This window comes from Dendrobates tinctorius, unplaced genomic scaffold (assembly GCF_039654945.1).
Source record: "Dendrobates tinctorius isolate UK_male_01 unplaced genomic scaffold, ASM3965494v1 ptg000065l, whole genome shotgun sequence".
In the NCBI taxonomy this organism is placed as follows: Eukaryota; Metazoa; Chordata; class Amphibia; order Anura; family Dendrobatidae; genus Dendrobates; species Dendrobates tinctorius.
The window spans coordinates 8670215-8696943 of NW_027361733.1; the positions used below are offsets into that span (position 1 = coordinate 8670215).

General features: G+C 48.1%; 1 protein-coding gene across 3 annotated transcripts in view; it reads right to left on the reverse strand.

The window, feature by feature from the left end:
- The window catches only part of ADNP (activity dependent neuroprotector homeobox), a 69234-nt gene extending 53864 nt beyond the window's left edge, over positions 1-15370 (reverse strand). The window contains exons 1-2 of one of the 3 annotated variants that reach the window (XM_073580606.1): positions 15139-15370; positions 9123-9253 (exon numbers count right to left, since the gene is read on the reverse strand). The gene's annotated coding sequence lies outside the window, so the exon portion shown is untranslated. Of the gene's footprint in view, positions 1-9122; positions 9254-9479; positions 9680-14882; positions 15057-15138 lie in introns of those variants that run through there. The other 2 variants (XM_073580605.1, XM_073580607.1) reach the window with 2 other exon arrangements.
- Between the last annotated feature and the right edge of the window lie 11359 nt (positions 15371-26729).

Here is a 26729-nt window from a genome sequence, read left to right on the forward strand (position 1 = left end):
TTTGGCAATAAATTGTCTTTCAGTCTCTACAATTCCTAATAGTCTTTAGAAAAGTAGTTTAAGACAAGGCCTCTCATAGTATTGTCAAATTTATTAAAATGTAAATTAGAAATTGGTGTTAAATTTCTTTTTGTGTACGGCGCACACAAGACCATAGATGAGAGTCTTTACATTTTAGGTGCATCTTAATTTGGCTAACTTTATAAGACTAGTGGGAAAACAAAGGGGACGCAAAAGACTTCAATAAACCCAGTGTTAAGAATAAACATACAAATATGGACCTATGTTCCAAACTAGTTTATTCACCAAAATGATAGAGAAGTAGGCTGAAGTAACCTCCAGAAAACGAGGGTATGTCGGAGACTATATGGCTGATGATTCTTTGTTCTGGAAATCAGAGCAGACTCCAGTGTACACTACCACATGAAAGTACATCCTGCCTTTTAACTAAAAGGTGGGAATCCCCTTGTAAGGGCCCCGTCACACATAGCGACTCACCAGCGATCCCAACAACGAACTTTTCAGGATAGCTGGTGTGTCGCTACATGATCGCTGGTGAGCTGCCAAACAGGCAGATCTCAGCAGCGATCAGGACAGCAACACGCGGGTAACAAGCGACGCACGTCGCTTAGTTACCCGCAGTGAACGTTAACATACCAGCGCGCTGGTAACCAAGGTAAACATCGGGTTTCTAAGCGCCACGCATTGTCAGCATTTCATAAGATTTTAAACTTCTTACAAAGGGCTGAGTGCCCACGTTGCTTTTAAGAGTTTGCGCCGCAGAAACGCTTAAAAAAAACGCATTCCCATGCAATCCTATGGGATTCCGCAGTTGCTGTGCCCATGCTGCAGATTTTACCACTGCGGAATCGCATAGCGGCAAAATCCGCAGCATGTCCATTATTTCTGCGGAATCGCGGCGATTCCGCCGCCATAGGATTGCATTGAAACTCTCACTTTATGCATGCGGCTATGCCCACCATGCGTAAAGTGAGCACTTCACGTGCAGATGGTACCCAGGGTCTGGAGAAGAGAATCTCCTCCATGCCCTGGGTACCATATTCCTGTAAAAAATAGAATTAAAATAAAAAATAGGGTTATACTTACCCTCTGTAGGCCCCGGAAGTCCTTCCCTCCCTCATTGGCGCTGGCGGCAACTTTCGTTCCCAGGGATGCTTTGCACTAATGACCTCTGATAACGTAGCATCGCGCCAGACCACTACATCAGGTCATTCGTGCAAGGCATCCCTGTGAACGCAAGTTGCCACCAGCGCAAATGAGGGCGGAAAGGACTCACGACGGCCATGACCTTTTCTCATATGTGGTAATTGGATGCCGCCGATTCCCTTATTTTGTACCTATCCACACCCCCATTTTTTACATATTGTATTTTACCCTATTGAGTATAATAGAAATCTTATACTTTATTTACTGCTCTTGATTCCATTTTTTCTTTGGTTGGAATAGGACCTCTGATAACGTAGCATCACGCAAGACCACTACATCAGAGGTCATTCGTGCAAGGCATCCCTGTGAACGGAAGCTGCCACCAGCGCAAATGAGGGTGGGAAGGACTCCGAGGGCCGACACAGTAAGTATATCCAGATATTTATTTTTTTTTTTATTATTTTTAAACATTTTACTATTGAACTTTGCTTGACAAGTGTGACCAACCTGTCAATCACTTTTCCAAGCGATGCTTCAAATCTCTTGGAAAAACACAAGCATTCTACAAGCTAAAAACGCTTGCGTTTTGCGGGAAAATGCATGCGAATTCCGCATGCGTTTTACCAGCGGCAGGGAGTTGCGGAAATGCTGCGGACATTTCAGCAGAATTTCTGCAACGTGGGCACATAAACATGATTTGTAAGGCTAAGTAAAGATTCAATATTTACAGCGTTGTCCCTTATTTTCCAAGACTTCTGCCCTTCGCCCTCACAGCTGGATAACAGCTTCTGGGCCAAATCCTGACTGATGACTGCCCATTTTGGTCTCATCAGTGCTTAGAGCTTATCACAATTTGTGTTTTTGCTTGTCCACCCACTTTTTGAGGTTTGACCACAGCTTCTCTGTGGGAATGAGATCAGGGAAGTATCTTGGACATGTACACAAAGTTTCAATGTTTTGTTCACTGAGCCACTTGTCACTTTTGTCATATGACATTGTCTCCATCTACTGGAACAAGCATTATTCATCATGAAATTGCTCCTAAATAGTTGGGAGAAGTTACACTTGGGAGGATTTCTAGATACCATGCTTTATTCCTGGTTGTGCTCTTGGGACAAATTTGGGAGTCCACACTCTTGCATGAAAAGCCCCCACACGAGTGTTCTCAGTATGCTTACATTTGTTATTACAAAGGACTCATGGTAGCGCTCACCTTTTCTTCTCTAGACCATCATTGTTCCAGATGTCCCAAATAGCCTGAAAGGGCTTCAGAGAAAAATATCCTCCAAGAGCAACTTTCTGATGAACAATACGTTTCCAGCACGATGGACACCATGTCACAATCAAGACAAGTGATCACAAGTGGCTCGGTGAACAACACAAATTTTGAGGCCATGGTTTATCTCCAAGAGGAACAAAGGATAAAATCTGGTGAAATTCAAAATGTCCAATTCTTGTTTACCGATAGTTGGACAAATCTAATTTCTGTCACACTATAGTAATGTGACTGTTTACTTCTTGAATTAAAACAAGCTCATGAATATATTACCTAACCTGGTGTTCACATAGCTGCCTACATCACTCACATTTCCTTCTGTGAAGAGATCAGTGATAGAATCTTGGTGAGTTGAGTGGTAAGTCTGAAAAATGCCTGCAATGACTTTCAAGTTAAATGGTCACAGCAAGGGAAGCAGCCTGTGCCAAATGGAGGGGAAAAAGGTGAAAAATACTTAGTCACAGCAAGGGAGGCAGACTGATGTAAATGGTTATTCCAGTGACAACCTTTAAATCAGTGCATGTGTGTGTGCGTTGCAACTGCCGAGATCCCCAAAACAGGGCTTTACTCTATTCATTCCCAAAGACGATCAAATACTCCAGCAGTTCCATGGTGAATACATGGAGCGGCCGTCAAGCATGTGCAGGGCAGTTCCATTCTAAAGGGCCTGTCACACTAAGTGATATCGGACTGGTTTTTGTGACGTTATAGCGATATTGCTAGTGATATCGCTATGTGTGATATTTACCCTCCGACCGCTCCCCCCGCTGGTTATCGCTGATCGCGCAAGAACGTCCTGGACCGTTTCTCGTCGTCAGCTTCCTGCTGTGATGAGCGACGCGTGGACGTGGGCACGTCAGGATCTCCTCGTCTGACAGGTAACGACCCCCGACCCCTGCGATGTCGCTGGTGAGATCTGCCTGTGTGGCAGCTCACTAGCGACCACTTAGCGATGCACCAGCGATCCTGACCGCGTCATATCACTGGTCGGGATCGCTGGTGCATCGCTAAGTGTGACAGCACCTTAACAGAGATAAAGTGACCTGTTCTAGTGATCAGTGGAGGTGCCAAAGGAGGTGTCAAATCTTATTTAACAAAGGAAAGTATTAAAACTCTGCTGTGGTGTTCACAATCCTCTTGCAATAGGACAAGCTGGTTGGCAAAAAAAAGTGCTAGTAATGTCCCAAAAGTAATAGGAAAGAAAAAATAACTTAACTATGCCAAAGGAGTTGAAAAGAAAAGTCTTGAGTGAGGAAAAGAAGGGCTCAATTCAGGCTTTACTAGCAGAGGGATACAGTGAGCGTCATGTTGCCTCCATTCTTAAAATTTCTAAGACGGCAGTCCATTACAACAAGGTCAAGCAACAGACATTGGGGACCTGGAGAGACGTACAAGCCACATTGTCTTGCATCCACTGTGAAATTTGGTAGAGGATCGGTGATGATCTGGGGATGCTTCAGCAAGGCTGAAATTGGGCAGGTTAATCTTTGCGAAGGACGTATGAATCAAGCCGCATGCAAGGTTAGGAAAAACAGTTGATTTCTTCTGCTCAGGCAATGTTCGCCAACTCTGAGGACTGGTTTTTCCAGCAGGACAATGCGCCATGCCACACAGCTAGGTCAATGTGTGGATGAAGGACCACCACATCAAATCCCTGTCATGGTGAGCCCAATCTCCAGACCTGAACCCCATTGAAAACCTCTGGAATGTAATCAAGAGGAAGATGGATAGTCACAAGCCATCAAACAAAGAGCAGCTGCTTACATTTTTGTACCAGGAGTGTCATAAGGTCACCCAAAAGCAGTGTGAAAGACTGGTGGAAAGCATGCCAAGACGCATGAAAGCTGTGATTAGAAATCATGGTTATTCCACAAAATATTGATTTCTGAACTCTTCCCGAGTTAAAACATTAGTATTGTTGTTTCTAAATGATTATGAACTTGTTTTCTTAGCAATATTTGAGGTCTGCAAGCACTGCATTTTTTTGTCATTTTCACCATTTCTCATTTTCTGAAAATACAAAATTTAGTGCTTGGAAATTTGAAGACATGTTGTCAGTAGTCTATAAAATAAAAGAGCAATTGACATTTTACTTAAAAATATACCTATAAAGAGAAAAAAAAAAATAATCAGACAAACTGAAGATTTTGCAGTGGTCTCTTCATTTTTGCCAGAGCAAGCTAGCTATATAATATACACACGCGCGTTTGTATCCTCATCATACATCTATATTGATGGAAAACTGGAAAACTAAAGCTGTGGCTTATGGGAGAGCAGGAGGTAAGTTGTCTGGAAGTGAAAGAGTCAAAAAACATTGAAGGAGAGTCACCCATCTCCACAAATATCCCTCATTCACAATATGCCATGATAATGTGACTTTTATAATAGTGGCCTGTCATGTGACATCACTGATTGGCAGAGGTTGGTCATGCTGGTGACCCGTCATGTTACTGATACGCCATCATGGGGGATGGTAAACAATGAATGAGCGGTGGGAGAAAGGAGGAAAATTAAAAGGGAAGCACTTTACAAAGATGTGGTCTTATTTTAGGCATACAAGAGGCTTATTACTAGAGAATTCCTGCAAAATCCACTGCACTCTCACCAGGAATGATTTGGTAAAGCTCAGCAACTGGTGACATTTTACTTACAGCAGGGACCATATTCCTGAGATTATTATTTAGAAGGGGGGTTACATACAAAGTTATAGATATCGTTAACAGTAAACCAATTTACAATGACGGACTAGTACAGAGGGGAGAGGACCCTGTCCTTGTGGACTTAACATTCTGTGGGATAGTGGGGAAGAGACAGAAGGTCAGGGGTGCAGCCGCACTGGTGGTGATGAGGCGGCAGAATGGTCATTGCAGGCTGTAAGCTTTCCTGAAAAGATGGGTTTTCAGGTTCCATTTGAAGGATCCGAGGTTGGTGGATAATCGGACGTGTTGAGGCATGGCATTCCAGAGGATAGGGGATATTCGGGAGAAATCTTGGAGGAGGTTGTGTGAGGAACGAATAAGTGTGGAGGAGAGTAGGAGGTCTTGGAAGATTACGTGAGGGAAGATATTGGGAGATTAGTTCAGAGATATAGGGTGGGGAAAGGTTGTGGATGGCTTTGTAGGTCAGTGTTACGCTATATACACACGGCGCGGATTCTGCTGCGGATCCGCAGCGTTTCTGGCCCTGCGGGTCCGCAGCAGTTTCTGATGCGTTGTACAGTACCATTGTTTTCAATGGTAAAATAAAAAACGCAATGCACATGCTGCGGATTTTTCAGCGGGTTACAATCCACAGCATGTCAATTCTTTGTGCGGAATCCGCTGCGGTTTCACACCTTATCCATTATGAGGTGTGAAACCGCAGGACTTTTGACCTGCTGATTTACCTGCGTTTTTTTACAAATCCGCGGGGACAAATCCACAGCTCTCAAAAGTACGTGTGCACATAGCCTTAGTAGCTTGATCTGGATTCATTGGGGAATTGGGAGCCAATGGAGGGATTTACAGAGGGGGGAGACAGGGGAGTAGCGAGGAGAGAGGTGGATTAGTCGGGCAGCAGAGTTGAGGACAGACTGGAGTAGTGCAAGAGAGTTAGCAGGGAGGGCACAGAGGAGAGCGTTGCAGTAGTCAAGGCAGGAGATGATGAGGTCATGTACAAGAGTTTTAGTAGATTGAGGACTGAGGAAGGGACGGATTCTGGAAATATTTTTGAGTTGGAGGCGACAAGAGGTGGCAAGAGATTGGACGTGTGGTTTGAAGGACAGGGCAGAGTCGAAAGTTACTCCGAGGCAGCGGATTTCACGTGCGGGAGAGAGCATGATGCCATTTACTATAATAGATAGATCGGGTAGGGAAGATACGTGAGATGGAAGAAAGATAATGAGTTCAGTTTTGTCTACGTTGAGTTTTAGGAAGCGAAAGGTGAAAAAAGAGGATATGGCTGATAGACACTCCGGGATTCTGGACAGCAGAGAGGTAGATCTGAGTGTCATCTGTATACAGGTGATACTAGAAGCCATGGGACTTTATGAGTTGTCCTAGGCCAAGAGTATAGATGGAAAAAAGTCAGGGCCCCAGGACAGAGCCTTGGGGGACTCCCAACAGAGAGGGGGCGGGATGAGGAGTGTGGGAAACGCTGAATATGCAGTTGGAAAGGAATGAGGCGATCCAGGACAGGGCAAGGTCTTTGATGCCAAGGGAAGAAAGAATCTGTAGCAGTAGGCAGTGGTCAACTGTGTCAAAGGCAGAGGACAGGTCAAGAAGGAGGAGGATGGAGAACTGTCTGTTAGCTTTGGCTGTGAGTAAGTCATTAGTAATTTTGGTCAGGGCAGTTTCAGTGGAATGGTGGGGGCGGAAGCCAGATTGCAGGATGTCAAGGAGGGAGTTAGACGAGAGGTGGGAGGAAAGCTGAGCATGGACATGCTGTTCAAGGAGTTTGGAAGCAAACGGGAGCAGTGATATGGGGCGTAGCAGTTGAGTCAAGGTTTGATTTTTTGAGGATGGGTGTTATGGTGGCATGTTTGATTATATAGAAGAATATTTAGAATTGAGAGCCCTCAGTGGTTGATATCTTTTAATGGCTAACTGAAAAGATAGTAACAAATTGCAAGCTTTTGAGACTACTCAGGTCTCCATCAGGTTAGACTAATACAACATCTGAAGTATCACATTTATTTATATGTTTTGTGTATAAATATGAGATTCTTCAGATGTTGTATTAGTCAATGCCTGATGAGTCCTGAGTAGTCGCGAAAGCTTGCAATGTGTTACTATCTTTTCAGTTAGCCATTAAAAGGTATCAACCACTGAGGACTCTCAATTCTAAATATTCTTTTATCTACTGGCTAACACGGTACAAAGATATATATCTCTCCTATATCAAAATATGGGATTAGCTACAGATTTTAAAAAATGTGAACTGAAAAAATATATAGCCAATATCTAAAGGCCCCTCCATACACAGACTAGAATACTGACATTCATATATGGGGGCCTGCCGACTTAAGATGTCAGGAGACATTAGAATTTTTAACGGCTGATACTTTTGTTCTCCCTAGAAATAATGTCTGCCAGTGGCTCTCAGAGAACAGAAACACTTAGCCAAGCGTTCCTGTATGTGGGGCAGTTGGGAGAGATTGCACTCAGCCGAGCAATTGCTCGACCACCAGCTAATGTGTATGGAGGGCTAGAATTGGAGTGAATCACATCGCACAATAGTAATTGCAGCCAATAGAACCATTTTTGTTTAACCTCCCGCAGCTCTTCTTTTGGTTATCTGGCCTGGTGTGATGTCATACAAGTCCTACTAAAAAGATGAGGCTGCACCTGGCTGGCTGATCAAAAGAGAAGTGAATGCCATTAGGTAGAGGGCGCAGCTCAGGGCTCCGGTACAGAAGCCACAGACTACTGACAGAGCCAAGGGACAGGGTCCTAAAAATCTATCTGCACAAACTAATAGTGTTCTTTAGAGCCTGGGGCTACCGGGCCCAGGAATATGTCAGTGCTGACCTGAACAAAGGACAACCATATATTCATTTTTCAGAACTGTGTCTATCTCACATCCATCATGGGCCTCCAATCTGCCATAAATAAATATGAAATATTGTGCAATATACAAATTTTTTCCAGCAAAACTACAAACCTGCTAGTGGGGTTAGTCGGGTACCATTGATGTTTTTTCGTGTATCGGACCTTGCGGAATGAAATCGGCCGACAAGCACTGGCCAGGGCAGATTCGTCTGATCTGCGTATTTACTCTTATTAGGCCGGTTTCACACTAGCGCTTTTTCAGCGCGCGCACGGCCGGGGGTAGCTCCGCCCCCAATCCGGCTCTCTGCCCGGCGTGCCCGCCCCTTCCTTGTAGTGCCGCCTCCTAGCGGACAGCGGCGCCTGCGATCGGCGCACCCTATCTTTAGCATAGGGTGCGCCGATCGTGCGCAGGCCGTGCGCTAGTTGCGCTTTGACCTGCGCTGCGCACTTTTGACGGTGCGCCGTGCGCGCCAAAATCCGAAAAGTTTGATTTTGGCGCGCACGGCGCACCGTCAAAAGTGCGCAGCGCAGGTGAAAGCGCAACTAGCGCACGGCCTGCGCACGATCGGCGCACCCTATGCTAAAGATAGGGTGCGCCGATCGCAGGCGCCGCTGTCCGCTAGGAGGCGGCGCTACAAGGAAGGGGCGGGCACGCCGGGCAGAGAGTCGGCTCGGGGGCGGAGCTACCCCCTGCCGTGCGCGCGCTGAAAAAGCGCTAATGTGAAACCGGCCTTAGAAAGTTTAGAAATATTAAGCCCAAGTATAAGTTATGCTTTCTCATCAAAGACCCCTGTATAGTTAACAACAGGACTAAGCATATTCATGAAATTATTCGCGATATCCTGAAGCTATCAGGACAAGAGACATCCGAGACCCCCACCCCACGAACAAAAGGCCAACAAATCAGACACCAATGTTCATGACACCAGACATATAAAGAGCAGCAGGAAGAAGACCACCACAGGCCACGGAACCCCCACAAAGCAGTTGTACTGAGACTTCCCCTAAAATGCTGCCATACCAGAGAAATAAGTTGTGCAGGACACAGCTGAGAGCGACATGTCTGGCTCCACCACCCCCAGAGGATTCTCTGCACAGCGCTGCTACAGTATATGACATGGTGAAGCTAAATGCAAGGAACAAAGACAAACCTTTTGCTTCTCAAAAAATTAGATCAAGAACGTAAAGCAAGACTGGAGCTGATGCCACAGATGTCGGGGGTCTTCACACAGCACAAGGGGGGGCAGGTCACATCCATGCATCCAGTGTGCAGCGAGGCCTCCTGGAAGAGAAGTACAGACAGGGTCAGCCCACTCCGGGGGCAGCTGTGGAGGCCTCACTGAGCTCTAGCGGGAGCATCAGCTGGTGGAGTGGCACTAGTGCAGCACTATGGCCAGCACAGACAGGCCGCCTGCCTCCCTCCTCTCCGCAGTCTCTGCTGCCTTGTAGGAGGCGCTGTGCTGCAGTTCCTGCTTCAGCCTCCCCTCCCCCACACTCCGGAGCCTTACCCAGCGCACAGAATGCGCCCCCTACAGGCTTGTGGGCGCCTCTGCTGCGGTGCATGTTGGGTGGAGGCACAGACGAGCTGGTCTTTTCCATGCCCGGCCTCAGTGCTGCGCGAGCGCCCAGCGGGGACGGCGGTAGTGGAGACCGGGCAGCGGTGACGGCAGCGGAGACCAGGCAGCAGAGGAACCCGCACCGCGGCGGAGAGCGGACACATGGCCCGACACCGAGCGCGCCTTTTCACAGCAGACTGGGCCCGCCCCCGACATTAACCCCTTCCCGGCCCGCTCTGCTTCCCGGTGTTACAGTTCAGCGCCAGTTGCAAATTACACGTGTGCGACAATTTACATGACAATCTGACGATGACAGCGACCAAGGCCATCACCCGGCAGGTCAGGGTGCAACCAGCATAGAGGAGGGATGGATCTCTCCAAACACCCAATACAGGAGGGGTGGGAGGTTGTGCAGCCTCCCCCATACAGAAACAAGGGGTTGGATATACCCCCCACAAAAACAGGAGCAATGTGATATAGTCCCCTCCATGCGTTAGCGGTGTAATGCAAAATCCCCCCCTTACAGGAGTAGTCTCCCCCCCCCCCCATACAGGAGGGGTGTAATGCAGTGTCCCCCCCCCCCCATACAGGAGGGGTGTAATGCAGTGCCCCCCCCATACAGGAGGGGTGTAATGCAGTGCCCCCCCCCCATACAGGAGGGGTGTAATGCAGTGTCCCTCCCCCCATACAGGAGGGGTGTAATGCAGTGTCCCTCCCCCCATACAGGAGGGGTGTAATGCAGTGTTCCCCCCCCCATACAGGAGGGGTGTAATGCAGTGTTCCCCCCCCCCATACAGGAGGGGTGTAATGCAGTGTTCCCCCCCCCCATACAGGAGGGGTGTAATGCAGTGTCCCCCCCCCCCATACAGGAGGGGTGTAATGCAGTGTCCCCCCCCCCATACAGGAGGGGTGTAATGCAGTGCCCCCCCCCATACAGGAGGGGTGTAATGCAGTGCCCCCCCCCCCCCATACAGGAGGGGTGTAATGCAGTGCCCCCCCCCCCCATACAGGAGGGGTGTAATGCAGTGCCCCCCCCCCCCCCATACAGGAGGGGTGTAATGCAGTGTTCCCCCCCCCCCCCCCCCATACAGGAGGGGTGTAATGCAGTGTTCCCCCCCCCCCCATACAGGAGGGGTGTAATGCAGTGTTCCCCCCCCCCCCCATACAGGAGGGGTGTAATGCAGTGTTCCCCCCCCCCATACAGGAGGGGTGTAATGCAGTGTTCCCCCCCCCCATACAGGAGGGGTGTAATGCAGTGTCCCCCCCCCCCATAAAGGAGGGGTGTAATGCAGTGTCCCCCCCCCATAAAGGAGGGGTGTAATGCAGTGGCCCCCCCCCATAAAGGAGGGGTGTAATGCAGTGTGGCCCCCCCCCATACAGGAGGGGTGTAATGCAGTGCCCCCCCCCCATACAGGAAGGGTGTAATGCAGTGCCCCCCCCCCCCCCATACAGGAAGGGTGTAATGCAGTGCCCCCCCCCATACAGGAGGGGTGTAATGCAGTGTCCCTCCCCCCATACAGGAGGGGTGTAATGCAGTGTCCCTCCCCCCATACAGGAGGGGTGTAATGCAGTGTCCCCCCCCCCCATACAGGAGGGGTGTAATGCAGTGTCCCCCCCCCCCCCCCATACAGGAGGGGTGTAATGCAGTGTCCCCCCCCCCCCCCCATACAGGAGGGGTGTAATGCAGTGTCCCCCCCCCCCCCATACAGGAGGGGTGTAATGCAGTGTCCCCCCCCCCCCCCATAAAGGAGGGGTGTAATGCAGTGTCCCCCCCCCCATAAAGGAGGGGTGTAATGCAGTGTCCCCCCCATACAGGAGGGGTGTAATGCAGTGTCCCCCCCCATAAAGGAGGGGTGTAATGCAGTGTGGGCCCCCCCCATACAGGAGGGGTGTAATGCAGTGTGGCCCCCCCCCATACAGGAGGGGTGTAATGCAGTGTGGCCCCCCCCATACAGGAGGGGTGTAATGCAGTGCCCCCCCCCATACAGGAGGGGTGTAATGCAGTGCCCCCCCCATACAGGAGGGGTGTAATGCAGTGCCCCCCCCCCCCCATACAGGAAGGGTGTAATGCAGTGCCCCCCCCATACAGGAGGGGTGTAATGCAGTGCCCCCCCCATACAGGAGGGGGATCAATGTAATGCAGTGCCCCCCCCCCCCCCCCCCGTAAATAGGAGGGTGGGGTGGTGATGTAGTGTTCCCCCAGTATACAGTAGGGGGGGATGAGATGTAGTGTCCCGTATACACGAGGGGGGGGGGGGGAAGGATATAGTGTCCCGTATACACGAGGGGGGGGGGGGGGGGGGAGGGGATATAGTGTCCCGTATACACGAGGGGGGGGGGGGGGATATAGTGTCCCGTATACACGAGGGGGGGGGGGGGGGAGGGGATATAGTGTCCCGCATACAGTAGGAGGGGAAGGGGGATGTAGTGTCCCGCATACAGTAGGAGGGGAGGGGGGATGTAGTGTCCCATATACAGTAGGAGGGGGGATGTAGTGTCCCATATACAGTAGGAGGGGGGATGTAGTGTCCCATATACAGTAGGAGGGGGGATGTAGTGTCCCATATACAGTAGGAGGGGGGATGTAGTGTCCCATATACAGTAGGAGGGGGGATGTAGTGTCCCATATACAGTAGGAGGGGGGATGTAGTGTCCCATATACAGTAGGAGGGGGGATGTAGTGTCCCATATACAGTAGGAGGGGGGATGTAGTGTCCCATATACAGTAGGAGGGGGGATGTAGTGTCCCATATACAGTAGGAGGGGGGATGTAGTGTCCCATATACAGTAGGAGGGGGGATGTAGTGTCCCATATACAGTAGGAGGGGGGATGTAGTGTCCCATATACAGTAGGAGGGGGGATGTAGTGTCCCATATACAGTAGGAGGGGGGATGTAGTGTCCCATATACAGTAGGAGGGGGGATGTAGTGTCCCATATACAGTAGGAGGGGGGATGTAGTGTCCCATATACAGTAGGAGGGGGGATGTAGTGTCCCATATACAGGAGGGGGGGGGATGTAGTGTCCCATATACAGTAGGAGGGGGGATGTAGTGTCCCATATACAGTAGGAGGGGGGATGTAGTGTCCCATATACAGTAGGAGGGGGGATGTAGTGTCCCATATACAGTAGGAGGGGGGATGTAGTGTCCCATATACAGTAGGAGGGGGGATGTAGTGTCCCATATACAGTAGGAGGGGGGATGTAGTGTCCCATATACAGTAGGAGGGGGGATGTAGTGTCCCATATACAGTAGGAGGGGGGATGTAGTGTCCCATATACAGTAGGAGGGGGGATGTAGTGTCCCATATACAGTAGGAGGGGGGATGTAGTGTCCCATATACAGTAGGAGGGGGGATGTAGTGTCCCATATACAGTAGGAGGGGGGATGTAGTGTCCCATATACAGTAGGAGGGGGGATGTAGTGTCCCATATACAGTAGGAGGGGGGATGTAGTGTCCCATATACAGTAGGAGGGGGGATGTAGTGTCCCATATACAGTAGGAGGGGGGATGTAGTGTCCCATATACAGTAGGAGGGGGGATGTAGTGTCCCATATACAGGAGGAGGGGGGATGTAGTGTCCCATATACAGGAGGAGGGGGGATGTAGTGTCCCATATACAGGAGGAGGGGGGATGTAGTGTCCCATATACAGGAGGAGGGGGGATGTAGTGTCCCATATACAGGAGGGGGGGGGATGTAGTGTCCCATATACAGGAGGGGGGGGGATGTAGTGTCCCATATACAGGAGGGGGGGGATGTAGTGTCCCGTATACAGTAGGAGGGGGGCTGTAGTGTCCCGTATACAGTAGGAGGGGGGCTATAGTGTCCCGTATACAGTAGGAGGGGGGCTATAGTGTCCCGTATACAGTAGGAGGGGGGCTATAGTGTCCCGTATACAGTAGGAGGGGGATATAGTGTCCCGTATACAGTAGGAGGGGGATATAGTGTCCCGTATACAGTAGGAGGGGGATATAGTGTCCCGTATACAGTAGGAGGGGGATATAGTGTCCCGTATACAGTAGGAGGGGGATATAGTGTCCCGTATACAGTAGGAGGGGGATATAGTGTCCCGTATACAGTAGGAGGGGGATATAGTGTCCCGTATACAGTAGGAGGGGGATATAGTGTCCCGTATACAGTAGGAGGGGGATATAGTGTCCCGTATACAGTAGGAGGGGGATATAGTGTCCCGTATACAGTAGGAGGGGGATATAGTGTCCCGTATACAGTAGGAGGGGGATATAGTGTCCCGTATACAGTAGGAGGGGGATATAGTGTCCCGTATACAGTAGGAGGGGGATATAGTGTCCCGTATACAGTAGGAGGGGGATATAGTGTCCCGTATACAGTAGGAGGGGGATATAGTGTCCCGTATACAGTAGGAGGGGGATATAGTGTCCCGTATACAGTAGGAGGGGGATATAGTGTCCCGTATACAGTAGGAGGGGGATATAGTGTCCCGTATACAGTAGGAGGGGGATATAGTGTCCCGTATACAGTAGGAGGGGGATATAGTGTCCCGTATACAGTAGGAGGGGGATATAGTGTCCCGTATACAGTAGGAGGGGGATATAGTGTCCCGTATACAGTAGGAGGGGGATATAGTGTCCCGTATACAGTAGGAGGGGGATATAGTGTCCCGTATACAGTAGGAGGGGGATATAGTGTCCCGTATACAGTAGGAGGGGGATATAGTGTCCCGTATACAGTAGGAGGGGGATATAGTGTCCCATATACAGTAGGAGGGGGATATAGTGTCCCATATACAGTAGGAGGGGGATATAGTGTCCCATATACAGTAGGAGGGGGATATAGTGTCCCGTATACAGTAGGAGGGGGATATAGTGTCCCGTATACAGTAGGAGGGGGATATAGTGTCCCGTATACAGTAGGAGGGGGATATAGTGTCCCATATACAGGAGGGGGGATGTAGTGTCCTGTATACAGTAGGAGGGGGATATAGTGTCCTGTATACAGTAGGAGGGGGGCTGTAGTGCCCCATATACAGGAGGGGGGGGATGTAGTGTCCTGTATACAGTAGGAGGGGGGCTGTAGTGCCCCATATACAGTAGGAGGGGGGATGTAGTGTCCCATATACAGTAGGAGGGGGGCTGTAGTGTCCCATATACAGGAGGGGGGATATAGTGTCCCGATGTGACATGAGGTGTCCGCTGCCTCCACACACTGCACTCATACTGGGGATGGTGTACACACATTACTCTGCGCACAGCCCCTGCATGTGAGGACACACAGGGTACACATATGTGTGCGTGTGTGTATCTGTTCCTCCTATGTATGCCGGGGCTCCTGATCCCGGGGCGCCGCTCCCCTCCTCCCGGGTCCTTACGTACCTCCGGTTGTCGGCTGTCAAGCTCCCCCTCACCGGCCGGCAGGGAGGGGGCGGCAGGCCCTGGCGGGAGATGAGGAGGAGGATGAGGCGGGAGCCGGCGGCCGGGGTCCTCCTCCAGACAATACACCGCGGCTACGATCCTGCCCTGGCCAAAATGGCGTCCGAGAAAGATCGGATGTGGCGTCAGCGGCTCATTAGCATGTGGGGGGACTCATTGTCCGTGAGGGGGGGCGAGGAGAGCCCGGGAAAACACAAACCTTTCCGGCCTGACGGGAGTTCCCGGGTGGTGTTTCCGTCCTTGCTGTTGAGGTTTGTGGGAAGCTCTTTGTCCTGGAGCCGAAAGCGGGAGGACGGTGCCGACAGCTGCACTCAGCCTCCAGTAGGGGGCGCCTCACTCTGACGGAAGGATACGAGAGGACGGTGTGAAATCACGGCGGGGATGTTCAGTGTGTGCTGTGTTTTTTTTCCCTCTTCTCTTTAGCATATCCTTCCGCTGCCGGGGCTACATGCTGGAGTTGGTCACATGGTGCTGGGTGCTCAGTGCTGCAGCCATGCGGTTAGGGTGTGGATGGCAGGCTCAGGGCCCCCATTTCCTGCTCTGTGCAGCATGTAGCTCACACAATGGCCGGCAGCAGGACTGCCTGGGGCCCTCTCTCCTACTCCCATGCTGCCCTAGGGGCCCCCATATTGGCCAAGGGCAACTGAAAGAACACAACCAACACCACCAACAATGATATGGTTGGGTTTTTTCCAAGCAGATACATTCTGGCCAATGTTTAGGCCTCCAGACCCGATTTGACAAAGTCAAAGTTGGAGAACCATTGGTTCTATGATGACACTGGTGTAGCTGCTGCAGCTCTTCTTTGGACCCCAGATGCTAGGCATTATCCTAGCTATGACTGGGATTTCCTTCAGTCTATGTACCAAATACCAGAAATCCGTTGTGTTGGCCACCACTATGGCTTCTGCAAAAGCATTTGGCCATGACATAGTGTCTACCCAAAAGCCATAAGAGAAATGTAGCCACTTTCTACCAGAAATAACGGAGTTCATGCCCATCTGTTCAGCTGTAATACCTGACCTGGCCATTGACAAGAATGGCGCTGTTCTTGGTGCAGCTGCTCTTCTATAGCTAGAGCCTGGTCACCATTGGTTGCATGTTGGGAGCAGCCTGTATTTAGCTCATGAGCCACTGAGTCTTAGCAGTAGTCTTCCTCTACCAGCGCTGATCACAAAGTGACCCACTCTCCCGTCCATCTCAGAGACTGAGGGAATATTCTCAACCAAGAGATTGTATTTATTCAGCTTCTCTCACACAAATTAAACATAACTTACTATGAACTTCAGTAAAAAGTTCCCACAGGGAATGTGGACGTCCCATGGGGGTAATGGACGGTCTTGGTGCTTGGGACTCTTTCTCTGTGACAGTGCTGGGATCAGGGAGCAGTAATGGCAGCTTTGTGTAACCATTACTTGTGGCATTCTGTATATGCCCACTGGCATCATATCGAGGAATGAGGGCCGATAATGAGGATTGGGAGGCATTAGGCCTTATGGCGCTGTCTGCAATCATTCCTCTGTAATACTATGCTCTATTCCTGTGGGTATTGTCTGGCATAATTTCAGACACTTGCTATAAGCAGGGCATGGCACTATATATGTGGGCACTGTATGACACTTTATATGAGTAGTATATGGCACCATTTACAGTGGCTTGTGAAAGTATTCACCGCATTGGCATTTTTCATGTTTTGCTACCTCACAACCTGGACTTTTACTAGTTTTTTTTTAGGGTTTGCATCAGTTGATGTAAAGAACAGGCCTACAACTGAACATTTTGGTTTTCTTTTTATTGAGATGCCACCAACAAATAGGACAAACTATAGCACTTTGTAGAGCTTCCTTTTGCATCAATTACAGCTGCAAGTCACTTTGGATAAGTCTCCATGAGCTTTCCACATCTTGCCACTGGAAGTTTTGCCCATTTCTCAAGGCAAAACTGCTCCATCTCCTTCAAGTTAAATGGTTTCATCTGGTGAACAGCAATCTTCGAGTCTGACCAGAGATTCTCAATTGGATTAAGGTCTGGGCTTTGACTAGGCCACTCCTAATCATTTCCACATTTCCCATTAAAACCACTAGCGTGTTACTTTAGCAGTATACTTTGGGTCATTGTCTTGTTGAAATGTGAACCTCCATCCTAGTCTCCAATCACTGACAGACTGAAACAGCTTTTCCTCAAGAATATCGATTATTTTACTCTTCGCCACGACAGCACCCACTGGAGGTATCGGATCCGCCCATTTGGAACAGGAAACCCTACAGGAAAGATAAAAGGGGCGGTCCGCCTTTCCTCCTCAGTTTTGGTTTCCTGTTCCAAATGGAGCAGGATCCTGCAGGATCTTACCTGGGCCATGCATCCGCCTGTGCGGTCTCTTCGGGAACGGCAGGGGCTGCGGTCCGGAGGCAGCGTCGGGGGAGACTCCGTTTGACGGCTCCCCCCTCGTCTGGTGGCATAGTGGTAATGGCCGGGTCCGGGGAGGGCCGCCCGGTCTTACCAGGGAGCGCGCCGGTCTGGCATCCGGGAGATTCCCCCCCCCCCATCCCCATCGGTGGGGGTATAGCGTGGATGGTGAGGCCATGTGCGCGCGAGCCGCGTGTGTTAATAGCGGTGGCGCGGGAGCAGGCCGGCGCCCGACGCTCCCATACCCCGGAAGTAATGGTTGAACTTCCGGGGTAAGATGGCGATGACGCGGCGCATGCGCCCTGTGACAGGGCGACTTCCGGGGCAACGATACAGATAAAACAGCGCTGCAGCGCTGCAACATTGGAACATGTCGTCCCCCGCAGAGTCGCAGACCCCAGCAGGGGATTCAGCTGGGGGCAACTCCACCAGGGACCGCAGCGCCAGGACGGAGACTGCCCGCAGGAGCGAGGCAGCAGAAACCCGATCCAAACCGTCTCAGCCATCTGAACTGGTATTAAGCTTCACTGGGTGAGTGTGCAAAGCATATGCTCTACCTATTAAGCTAACCTCCTCTCCTCCCCCCCCCCTCCCCCCTCTCTTTACCTTTGACCTCCCGTTTCAGTCAAAGAAAAAAGGAAAAACAAAACATAAAGAATGCGCATTATGTTCAGAGCCTCTCCCTGACTCCTACCCCAAAAAACTCTGCAAACAATGCATTAAAGAGACCAGGCAGGGGCCGACGATATCTTCTCAGGATATCCGAGCCATAATTAGGGAGGAAATACAAGCCATCAACCGCGCCAGCACTCCCGCAGAGTCCAGGCATAGAAAACAGGTTATTGTTAGTTCAGAGTCAGAGGAAGAACAGGGGTTAAACTCAGGCTCCGCATCCACGTCCTCATCATCATCCTCGGAGGCGGAAGGATGCGCATGTTTTCCTCTGGACAGCGTAGATAACCTGGTAAAAGCGGTTAGAAATACTATGGGGTGTGAAGAGGAAAGGGGAGCCCAGACCGCGCAGGACATTATGTTTGCGGGATTGGCAGAAAAAAAGAGGAGATCATTTCCAGTAATACCGGCAATTAAAGATCTCATCAAAAGGGAATGGGAAAAACACGACCAGAGGGGTTTTCTCCCATCCGCTTCAAAACGGAAGTACCCGTTCACTGATGAAGATCTATTAAAATGGTCTAAAATACCAAAGGTGGACGCTGTCATATCCTCCACTTCCAAACAAACCTCGATCCCGGTCGAGGACGCAGGATTGTTAGCAGACCCATTGGACCGAAAGGCTGAATCTTCGCTCAAAAGGTCCTGGGAGTCCACCACCGGGGTATTCAAACCCGCAATAGCCAGCACATGTACTGCTAGGTCAATGCTGGTATGGCTAGATCAATTAGACCAGCAGATTGAGCAAAGAGTGTCAAGGGAGAAACTGCGTGCAGCCATCCCTTTGATAAGAGGGGCAGCTGCCTTTATGGCAGACGCTTCAGCGGACACCCTAAGACTGGCAGCAAGGTCGGCAGCCCTGGTGAATAACGCCAGACGCGCGCTTTGGATAAAAAGCTGGAAAGGGGATGCACAATCAAAATCCAAAATTAGTGCAACCCCATGCGAGGGTGAGTTCCTCTTCGGAAAAGCCTTAGACGAAATTCTCGCCAAGGCAAAAGAAAGAAAAAAGGCCTTCAGTGATTCTCCCATTCCGTTTTATAGGAAAACCTTTAAAAGACGGCCATTTGGGAGAAGAAGACAATCGGACAGAACGAGATGGGCCACGAAAGACGAAAAGCAGAAGGGTACCATCTTCAGAGGGCCAACATATAGGAGAGAAAAAAATTAAAAGTTTAGACCCACCGGTTGGGGGCAGATTAAAATTTTTTTTTACCAAATGGGAACAAATTACGTTAAACCCATGGATTTTGAATATAATCAAGGAAGGAATAAAGATTGAATTCCTTCGAATCCCCTATGAGTTCTTTGTTATAACTCGCCTTAATTCCTCACTTCAGCAAAAGGCTCTCGAAGACGAGATTCGAGTCCTGCTAGCTAAAAAAGTTTTAGTTGACGTCCCTGAGGAACAACAGGGTAGAGGCTTTTACTCTCCCCTGTTTTTGGTGTCTAAACCAGACGGTACATTTAGAACCATTATTAATTTAAAGAAGCTAAATTCATTTATAAAAAATTATAAGTTCAAAATGGAATCGATTAGATCCACTATAAAGCTTCTTTTCCCAAATTGCGTAATGGCAGGGATTGATTTAAAAGATGCTTATTATCATCTCCCTATACACAACAGATTCCAGAAATACCTAAGAGTCGCAGTGGAAGTCGAGGGCAGGATTCGTCATTTCCAATACGCGGCCATGCCCTTCGGGCTTTCCACGGCACCAAGAATATTTACCAAGGTGATGGCAGAAGTGATGGCCTACCTTCGCCAAAAGGACACACTAATTGTACCATATCTAGACGACTTCCTAGTAATTGGGAATTCAGTCAAACAATGTACTGAACGCGTGACTGACGCAGTCTCCTCTTTTCAGAGCCTTGGCTGGATCATCAATATCCAAAAGTCCAGACTCGATCCGCAATCTCTCCAGACATTTCTAGGATTTCAACTAGATTCCTTGACCCAGAGATGTCTACTACCCCAGGTAAAAATCATCCTCACAAAACAAAAAATACAAGCAGCTATAGATAAACCACGTGTATCCTTAAGAGGAGCAATGTCACTATTAGGATCACTAAATTCTTGCACCCCGGCAGTCCGGTGGGCCCAGTACCATGTCCGTACACTACAACACCAGATCCTCCAGGAGGATAAGCGACATAGTGGTCATTTACAGAGCAAAATAACCCTGTCACAAGAAGTCTTGACTTCCCTAGAGTGGTGGTTAGACGATGACCATTTATGTTCAGGAGTCCCATGGGTTATAGTTCCATCCTGTATTGTAACCACCGATGCCAGTCCCCAGGGCTGGGGAGCCCACATGGAGAATGGGTTTTATCAGGGAAGGTGGAGTAAAGAGGAATGTGATTACTCATCTAATTTAAAAGAACTGACTGCAGTGTTCTATGCTCTATACAACTTCCTTCCGCAGCTCCAACAGAAGCATGTAAGGATCCTGTCGGACAATACCACCACAGTGGCATATATAAACAGACAAGGAGGAACTCGATCAGAGACTCTGATGTCTTCAGCGGCAAAAATTTTAAACTTAGCAGAAAACTATTTTTTGTCCCTCTCGGCCCTTCATATAAGAGGCGAGAGCAATCAAAAGGCAGACTTCCTAAGCCGTCACACTCTACGACAAGGAGAGTGGTGCCTCAATCGGAAGGTCTTCAGGGACATAGTAGCCGCATGGGGACAACCCGAGGTGGATCTTTTTGCCACAAGGGAGAACAGGCAGATAAAAACCTTTGCCTCCCTATCTCCGTCAGATCACCCAAACATACTGGACGCCTTTCTGACTCCATGGAATTTCAACCTGGCGTATGCGTTCCCTCCATTGATCCTCCTACCTCAAGTAATTCGGAAGATCAGAGACGACAAAGCAAGAATAATCTTAATAGCACCGTTCTGGCCAAAAAGACCGTGGTTTTCGTGGCTGCAGATTATGTCGATAACAGATCCTTGGGTCCTTCCGACTGCCAATCTACTCTCCCAAGGTCCCTTTTTCCACCCTCAAGTGCTCAGCTTGCACTTGACGGCGTGGAATTTGAGAGGCAGTTATTGAGGACAAGAGGATTCTCGGAGTCCTTAATTGCTACACTACTACAAAGTAGAAAACAGTCCACGACCCAGATTTACATTAGAATATGGAAAAAATTTCTTCAATTCCATACAGTACCTCATACAACAGAAGTTCCGATAATCCCAATCTTGGAATTTCTGCAGAAGGGGAAAGACTTAGGCTTAGCAGTAAATACACTGAGTACAAATATCGGCATTAGGAGCACTATATGGCCATAATATAGCGGGCAACAAGTGGATAACTCGTTTTATTACAGCATGTGAACGAATAACTCCAATCCACATACCCTCCGTCCCTACATGGGATCTAAATCTGGTCTTAGACGCCCTAACGGTAGACCCCTTTGAGCCGATCGACACAATACCCTTCAAATACTTAGCACTTAAAATGGCCCTCTTAGTATCACTAACCTCAGCTAGAAGAGTGGGTGATATTCAGGCCTTGTCAATAGATCCACCTTTTTTTCAAGAATACCAAGACAGATTGGTATTAAAACCAGACCCTGCCTACCTGCCAAAAGTGGCAACAAAATACCATAGATCTCAGGAGATACTCCTCCCAACCTTCTATAAAAATCCCTCTACTCCGGAAGAGCAGAGGTTCCATACTCTGGACGTCAAAAGAACTGTCCTAAAATGTATTGAGAGGTCCAACAGTTGGAGGCAGAGTAGGGCCCTATTTGTTTCATTTCAGGGCTGTAAGAAGGGGTATGGAGTCACGAAGAGCACCATTTCCCGGTGGATCAGAGAGGCCATTCGTTTAGCCTACTCCGCAAAAAACGAAGATCCTCCAGGGAACATCAGGGCGCATTCCACCAGGGCAATGGCAACCTCTTGGGCGGAAAAGGGAGATGTTCCGATTGAAACTATATGTAAGGCGGCAGTTTGGTCATTACCTTCTATAAGCACTACAGACTTGATCTTTCATCAACCCCTGACTTAAGCTTTGGCAGGACTATCCTTGGCACGGTGGTCCCACCCAGGTGATGGTCTCTGGAATCTCTCCAGTGGGTGCTGTCGTGGCGAAGAGTAAAAAGCCGGATTACTTACCGGTAATGCTCTTTTAATGAGTCCACGACAGCACCCGTTCACTTCCCCCCCTAAAGATATCAATAGTTAAAGTATTACCAAATAATGGATAAGAAAGATGTTAAAATAAGAGAACATTGCCTAATCCTTGGCGGTCCTTCTGGTACTCTGAAACGTAAAACTGAGGAGGAAAGGCGGACCGCCCCTTTTATCTTTCCTGTAGGGTTTCCTGTTCCAAATGGGCGGATCCGATACCTCCAGTGGGTGCTGTCGTGGACTCATTAAAAGAGCATTACCGGTAAGTAATCCGGCTTTTCGCACCATCCATCTTCCCCTCGACTTGGACCTTTTTCCCTGTCCCTGCAGCCAAACAACATCCCCACAGCATGATGCTGCCACAACCATGTTTCACTGTGGGGATGGTTATGTTGGGGCGATGAGTTGTGTTGGTTTGGCGCCGGACAAAGCGTTTACCTTGGTGGCCAAAAAGTTGAATTTTTGTGTCATCTGACCACAGCATCTTCCTCAATACATTCGGGGAGTCTCCCACGTCTTTTGTCAAACTCAAAACGAGCCTTACAATTTGTGTATAAGTAAAGACTTGTTTCTTCTCACTCTTCCATAAAGGCCACCTCTAATTGGTGTACAGCTTATTGTGGTTGTATGGATAGATACCCCAGTCTCTGCTTGGGAATTCTGCAGATGCTTCAGGACTAACTTTCATCTCTATGCTGCCTCTCTGAATAATGCCTTCTTGTCCATGCTGAGGGTTTTGGTGGGGGGCCCTCTCTTGACAGTTTTGTTATGGTGCCATGTTCTTTCCATTTGATGGTAATGGATTTGATCGCGCTCCGAGGGATCAACAGAGATTGGGATATTTTTTTTTATTACCCAAACCTGATTTATATTTCTCAACTTTGTTCCTGACTTGTTTTGGACATTTCTTTGGTCTTCCTGGTGTTGTTTGGTTAGTGGTGCCTAATGCGTAATGGTGTTGCAGCCACTGTGGCTTTACAGAAAAGGTGTGTCTATACTGACAGGCAATGTGACACTTTGATGGTGCACAGGTGGACTTCCTTTCATTAAGCATCTCACTTATGAAGGTAATTGCTTGCACCAGAAATTTCTAGGGGTTTAATTGCAAAAGAGATTAATATTGGCACATGCCAATTTTTAGTTATTTGAGCCCATAAATTATATTGTATGGCTATATTTTTCTCACTTCATGTCACCAACCAATATTTAGTGCTGATTCATCACACAAATCGGCTTCCCAAAATATTTAAACACAAGATGTAATGTATAAAAATGGGTAAAAAGCTAAGGGGAGGGGGATACATTTGCAAGCCATTGTATGTGTGCACTGTACGATTCTTCACAATAGCAGTGTATGGTACTTAACATGAGCAGCGTATTCATGTGGGCACTGTACGACCCTCATATGAGCAGGATATGGCACTATTCATATGGGGAATGCAAGTCATAGCACAATAGATGTATTGAACAGTAATTTATAGAGGTTCTTTAGAATTAATAGCAAAAAAGTAGGAATAAAATGTAACCTTTAATATACTTGATAAAAACACCCTAGTTGGGGACACAGAAACACTGACAAACAACAACAAAGAAAAATATAAAGTGTGTAAACAGCTACATTTTTCATAAAATGTAGTCATATCAGTGTGTATAGATTTGAATTCCTATAAAAAGGAGGTTTTGGGTCCTAAATATACGACCTATAGAAAATTCACCATCAAATCAAAATAGGAACAACCTCACCCATGTTAGAGGATGTCCGGAGTAATTCACACAAGATCCTTCTGTAAAGAAAAGGCGAAGAGGAACCGCAAATAGTATCCCAGAAATAAAGAATCCAAAAATTTTTCTCCCAGGAGGGGTGAATTTTCTATACTAAGGGCATATATTTATGACCCAAGACCTCCTGTTGTGAGAAGAATGAAGAAGTAACGTAAGTGCCCCCTTATTTGTCATAGCTTGATGTATGAATAGCTGTGATTTTTACATACTTCTCATGTTGACTACCATTTTGGACGTGTGGCTTTTTTTTAAGCTTGTGCCAAGTTTCTAAAGCTCGTGTGACACGTTCTACCTGTAAAATTGTCATTCACCCTACTGACGAAAATAATTAAATTAGGGGTAAAATTGAGCAACATTAACCCTTTTTTATTTTTTAAACAATTTTACAGCATTGGGTTTCGGTGAATGTCATAGAAAATATTAAAATCTCTAAGCCCTTTTTGAACCAGGCACTCACCCCCCTCCCTCCTTCCCTCGCACACAGATTTTCAGTGAGGAAGCAAATAGCTTACAGTCTGAGCCTCTTGGAGTAGGCTGTATGGATATTAGGAATTAGGAAGTTACGTTTAGTTGTGAAGTGAACCATCCTAATTAAAATGCAGGCAGTCTCTTTTAGGACAAAAGACCCCTTAGTTCTGTTCCTTTTGTTCTGTAACCCACACCCCGAAGCTATACGGTACCAGAACCTGAACCAGGCCTCCAGTCAGCCTGTATAAAATACTGGTGGTGGCAGAAAGTAGTCTGCGGTTATCGTGGAGTTTGCAGTGACTATCAGAAGTATATACACGTATTCTATGAGTTAGAATTGGAGGTGTATATATCATACGCTCACTGTTAGTTCCCAATAACTGGCCTATTCGTGGAAGTGGTGGGATGGCTTTTGCATTTTTTTTTTATCAAAAACATGTTAAGTACCCTATATTATTTTCATGTACTATTGTGTTTATTTACTGCACGTTATTTATTCGTAAAAGCAGCCTGCGGCCTCCTCCGTTGATCGTAGGTCAATCGCGTAATTGTCTGGACGATAGGGGAGCTGCAGAGATAACAGCAGGTGGATCTGGGATACGACCCTCCCAGCTACAATTTTTGACAAATTGGTGGCCGCTGTGGGATTCTGACTGACTCTTCCAGTGTCCTCTCCTTGACAGTGAGCATGCCCCCAAAATACAGAAGAGAATTCTCCTATATCCACGCGTCACTTTTCTGCATTTAGTATATTGATAAACATTCCCCCTCCCTTTCAATATATGGGTGAAAGTGAATGGTGGCAAAACATTTTATACCAGATGCATCTGTTGTGTGCTAATGTGCTATAGGTTGGGTAAAGACCTGGTGATCTACCTCATAAAACTTTCACCATGAAACTCTATGGATCAGAATCAATATGGTTCAAAAATGGTGCTCAACTAGGAACCAGGGCTAGATCCAAAATAATCAGGACATGGAAGACGCAAGAGGGGATAATCCACATGGTGGCCCAATTACTTATGTAGTCCTTGATAAAAAAAAAAGGCTCCTTGAGCTGCAAAGAACAAAATACCATCAGAACATGAGAGGGATAAAAATTGGAAAGCTGGACATTATCAAGAGGGAAATGGAAAGAGCGAATGTGGACCTAGTGCAAGTCAGTGAACGGCATTGGATTGGATCTGGGGATTTCAGCTCAGACTACACCATTTAATACTCTCGCAAGACAAAAAGAAGGGGAGCTGCCATTGTTACCAACAAAAGGATTGCAAATTACGTACAGACCCCGTAGTACATCAGTTATGTGGTCATATCCATCCACATCAGAGGGAATGTGACCATAAACCAAGTCTATGCACCAACAGCAGGTGCATCAGAGCAGGACATTTAGGACTTCTATGCCCAGGTCCAAAGTACACTCAACAGAACCCCAAGAAATGATATTCCTTACATTATGGGTGACTTCAATGCCAAAGTTAGAGAAGAAAAGGATGCAGGCGTGATCGTCAGAGGGAAGAGGAATGAAGCTGGGGACCACCTTGTGCAGTTATGTCATGAGAATAAGCTTAAAATCACCACCAACTTCACCCAGCCGAAGTGGTGCCACTACGCCTGGACATCTTCCAATGGACAGCATCGCAACCAGATTGACTATATTCTCTGCCAACGAAAATGGAAGGGATCAATTTTCTCTGCAAAAACACTACCAAACGCAGACGATGGGTCTAATCACCAACTCCTAGTAGCCAAAATGAGTGTGCGACTAAGCAAGATCAAAGATTGATGTCAGTAAGATCCCTGTGTAGTATACAATCAAAGTGAGTAACAAGTTCATCCTGCTTAGGCAAGAAGAAGTGGCCCAGAACAATTGTGAACAGGGACAGAAGAAATCATTACTGAAACTGCTGAAGAACATGTGCCATACAAAAAGCCAATACGTGGTAGAAATTGGTCTACTGCAACCACCCTTCAAATCGCTAGTAAGAGGAGAGAAACCAAGGTTAAAGGTAGGTTGAATGAGGCAAGGCAACTCAATACTGAGTTCCTAAAAGAAAAGTTCTAAAATGGGTGCCACAAAAAGGAATTATTTGCCATAATGGCAAAAGGGAAGAAGCAGCTTTTCTTAGCATTGAAAACAACCTGAGACTCTGCCCTGAAGCTCTGAGACGTGAACAATTATGAAAGCCGACAGAAGAACAATCCATGCCGTTGCGTTGTGCTGTTGGAAAAGACTTCTTCAAATCCCATGGATAGCTAAGATCGCCAACAAATATGTTCTTGATCATGTAAACCCAGAATTCTCCATGGAAGGC